This window comes from Gymnoscopelus braueri (genome assembly GCF_963280865.1).
Source record: "Gymnoscopelus braueri genome assembly, chromosome: 3".
In the NCBI taxonomy this organism is placed as follows: Eukaryota; Metazoa; Chordata; class Actinopteri; order Myctophiformes; family Myctophidae; genus Gymnoscopelus; species Gymnoscopelus braueri.
In genome coordinates this window covers 21,603,335-21,607,943 of record NC_137612.1, presented here as the reverse complement: position 1 = coordinate 21,607,943, position 4,609 = coordinate 21,603,335, and positions in this window count along the sequence as shown.

Sequence of the window (4,609 nt, the reverse complement as noted above, 5' to 3'; positions counted from 1 at the left end):
TAAATATCTTGATCATTTAAAGTCATGATGGTTAACCATGCAATAGTTCCATACACTACACTGAATTATTTTCTCTTCATTTGATTATTGGGCTCTTTTTTGTTCTGAAATTCTGATCATTTTGGAAGCTCTGTGTGGAAGTAAACTTTGTTTTAGAGATTCATTGAATTTCAAGTCCACCCACACATGTGGTGAGTTAGGGTAGGCTCTGTCAAATTAGGGCTTGTTTGGAATGTGAGATATTCCCATCTTGGTGTGTATGTATGTGAATGTGTGTGAATGTGTCTGTGCACAATCTGCACATGCACACCCGTGCACATAGACACAAGTGAACTGTTTGAAGACAGCCTAACATTAGAGAATAGGCTGCTGATCTTCATGAACACCGATATTGCTCAATATTTTGAGAGGGACGTACAAGTGAAAACTGTTAAAAATGCACGACGTCTCTCTCTCATTCCCTCACTGTCTTTCTCTTTCTACTGGTAGATCAGACAGACTTCTGTCTGTGTGCAGGGACAATGTCGGAGTGAGGAGCAGGTATGTTGCTATGGCAACCGTCATAGTGAGTCTCTCTCCTCTCCTCTGCCTTCATGGCTCTGCCTCTGGATGCATTCCTTACTCTAAGATCTGCTCTGCTGTACAGCATGGAATGGTTCTTCTTCAACAACGTTACGTTGCCATGTTCAAGTTGTACCTGTGGATTGTTTATAGCTTGTTCTGTTTGTGCACAATAATTGCCTATCTGGCAGATGAGGCGTAGTTCAGTCTAGACTGTCTCATTGTTGTATTATTACTATTTACAAACAGATTTTCTAAAATCTGATTGTATACACTGACCATATGTTCGAGTTGAGCTTGTAGCAGAGATAAAGCACCATATGACAGTGCACCATGCCATACACTTGATCCGTCTGTCCCAAGTGTGCAGCTCCTTCTGTGTAGCACTACCACATTGTGGTTCAAATGTAGTACTGCAATCTCAACAGGGTGTGCAAGTGTAGCCAGTAAGATGTCCATTAACAAATGATCCTACATTATGGAAAAGTAAAATCATAAAATATGGATTTGGAAACAGTGTCATCTGAACGTTGTAAATTGTAAAATGTTCAGAGGGCATGGAACTGCTTTCTTGCCCATTAGTAGTGTATGGGTCACCGTGATGATGTTGTACTGCTGTGACTGATATGTTGTTTGATTTTTGATTATGTGCATTTACCATGAGCTGATGAATGTGTTATTTTGCTGTCTATGTGTAGGCCTATGTGTTCAAAAATGAAAGTAAGAAAAAACGTAAATCACACAATGTTCCTCAGATGAGGTTGAATTGATTTGGTGAGGACTGACTTACACTTGTATGATGCCACAATGATGCTAGCAGAAAACATAAATCTGATATGGAATTATTGCACAATATTTAATGTAACTTGCTGAGTCTAATGAGCTTCTGAGGTCCCCTTGACCCTTCTTAACCACATGAACCCTATTGTCCATATTCTGGGCATGTAAAAAATGGTGAACATTCAGTGAACATAGGTGAACATTTGGCAAAAATAGGGAAATATTCTGCGAAAACAGCAGATCTAAGCACACAATGCATTCTGAGCTTGTAGATCAGCAATTTTCACTATTTGACGTACAACAAAGTATAGGGTTTAAGTAAGTTAATGGACCACACAGTGTTATTGCAAGTTTAGCCCACTGAATACAAGCCACTGTGTGTTTACATTAGCCAACTGGCAATTTTACAAAGTACATGGTAGCTACAGCTCTACGGATGGCAATGTTAGTCCGGCCATCCAACACTTTGGTCCCAAACAAGATATATTGAAAACGAAACACATTCCAACTTGATGAGTGCATGTGTTCATGCTCTCTAGAGGAACCCTACAGATTTTCATTATGACATGGCTGTTCCTTGCCTGCAAGATATCTCACTAATCATATATTTGTTGCCGTTTTAAAGGCATTTTGTCGTTTTTTTGTATTTAAAAAAAAAAAAAATTATTATTATGGTACATTATTTCATTTCCTTTTAAAGATGTATCTTTTTTGTATATACTATCGTGTTAAAGAGACAATGGCTGTGTCTCAGGGCCTTATTCTGCTCTGCCTAAGCTCCTATATCCTCACTTGAACAAGATTATTTAAACAATACATCTATTCTATATGAAGGTAGATATGTTGCAAAATCTGAGAGCTTGTACATTTGATTTGAGCACTCGTAAGTGCGATCTATGCATGTCACACATGTAGATTGAAATTTGCACTTGCATAAAATATTCATACACATGTAAATTGACATTTGAAGTCACAAAATAATAACACAAAGAAAAGTCACACAAAGAAAACATATGATTTCAACAATAATGTTGATGTTTTCTTTGTGTGACTTCAAATTCAGAATATGTGTGTGGATTACATGTCACAGTTTCAAATTTCATTGAGTTTGAGAGCTCAAATCAAATCTACAAGCTCTTTAAGTTTTGCAACATATCTACCTTCATATACTGTAGATGTCCTTTTCTTTACATAAGCTTGTTCGAGTGAGGATAGAGGAGCTAGGACAGAGCAGAATAAGGACAGGTGTAATGAGCAACATGATCTTGAGGGTGCCAAATTGCCAATTGATGGGTTTGCAGCGCAATTAATGGGTTTGACACAGCAGCTAAACCGGTTCAGTTGATGCTAAATTATTACCGGTAATGGCCTAATGAAAAGGTACAACCAGCAGCCACAAGAAAAGGGCATTTTCCATCTATGCGCCTTATCAGTCTACAACATTTATTTGTTAGAATATGGATGTCATGGATGATATTGGATTAGTCAAAGTTACGCATTATCAGAGGAATATTGCTGACACATGCACATCAGTAACGCCACATCCACAGCGACCGCTTTGGCTAAAATACTTGGGAATCTCAATGCTGATGTGAGATGTCATTAGCGCCAGAATGGAACACATAGAAGACACTGTGCTGGATAGTTGGCTTCAGTTTACTGCCCTCAAACTAGAGGCCTCTCTTGATTTTAGAGGTTTCAAGCTTTGTTGTGGAGCCTGATGGCTCCAGGCAAAAAAGGACTGCCAAATGGCTTTGTGGTGTGCTGAGGAGGGACTGAACGTGTCCCTATTTCCCACTAGCTCACTGGGGATAGGATAGCCTTCAGCTTCCTCCTCTTCCTCCCCCTGCAACCACCTCTAGACTTTCCATTTAAACTCTTGCACAGCTGACCACTAGCTTGTTCAGTTTGTTGCATCCCTTGTACAGGTTGAAGGAACTGCACCTCCACCCCCTAGTGTAGAAGGCCTCAGTGTTGTCAGTTTGTTGTCCCAGGAACTTGTGGGTGTTCACCATCTCCACTATCACTCCACGGATGATATGGGGAGTTGGCTGCCTCTTCTTGCTCCACCAGCATCTTGGTCTTTCCGATGTTGAGCTGGAGGTGGTTGCTATCACACCACCCAACGAAACTCTCTATCAGGGCTCTGTTTATAGCCTCATTGTCATCTATGATGCAGCTGACAGGTAGCCTCGGAAACCCAGGCTTTTTTTTTTGTTACAAAAGAAAAAAAGCCTGGGGGAGCGATGCAAGAACGATGGTCTTGGACCTTGTTATCTCCTAACCAATCAGAGTGCAGAGGGGCGTCGCTCTAAATTTGGTGACGTCAGCGTGCTCCGTGCACAGGCCGAGGGGGGGAGGGGAGGGGAGGCGGGGACATAGATTGGTGAAGCAATAGGAAGCCACGCACAAATCCAGGCGGCTGTGTTTGGGTCCGCCCTTCAAGACCATGGATTGAGCTCGTAGCCTCAGGCTAGCTGACAGGTGACCCATATCCCATAGCATAGTGAGCAAATGCTCAGAGAAGCACATCAAAGAGCTGATCAACAGCAGATTGACTCACCCTAGACCCCTACAAATTTGCCTACTAACAAAACAGTTCACAAAAGATTACATGGACATGCACAGCTCATCATTGACAAGATCAAATAGCTGATCGTGGACTACAAGAAGCTGAGCAGAGAGCACAGTGTCAGTGTGCTCTCTGCACACAGTGGAGAGCCACAGTGGAGAGGGTCAGCGACAGCGTCCATATCAGTGAGAAACTCAGTTGGCACACATCTCATCAAGTGGTCTTCTTCTTTTGTGTATCGTCGTCATATGTCCAGCTCAAAGCAAGTGGTGAGGAAGGCACAGCAACGCATCTATTATCTCAGGTGACTGAAGAAGTTTGGTATGGCCCCGAGGTCCTATACGGACGACACTATACCACCGAGAGCATCCTGATTGGCAGCATCACTGCCTGGTGTGGGAACTGTACTGACCTCGAACACAAAGCAATGCAGGGGGTCATGCGGACAGCCGAGCACATCAGTGGATGTGATCTTCCCTTCCCATCCAGGACATATTTGACGGACGTTGTGTCAGCAAAGCTTGCAGGATTATCAAGCATTCTAGCCACGATGGACTGTTTCAGATACTACTAAGTGGCAAGATGCTTTGTAGCCACAGAACCAAGGACAATAGATTGCTGTTGCTACTTCCTCTGGTCAATCAGGCTTATGGGTGTACAAGCCAGGAAAAAGAAAAATAGGCCTGGAAAAAGTTA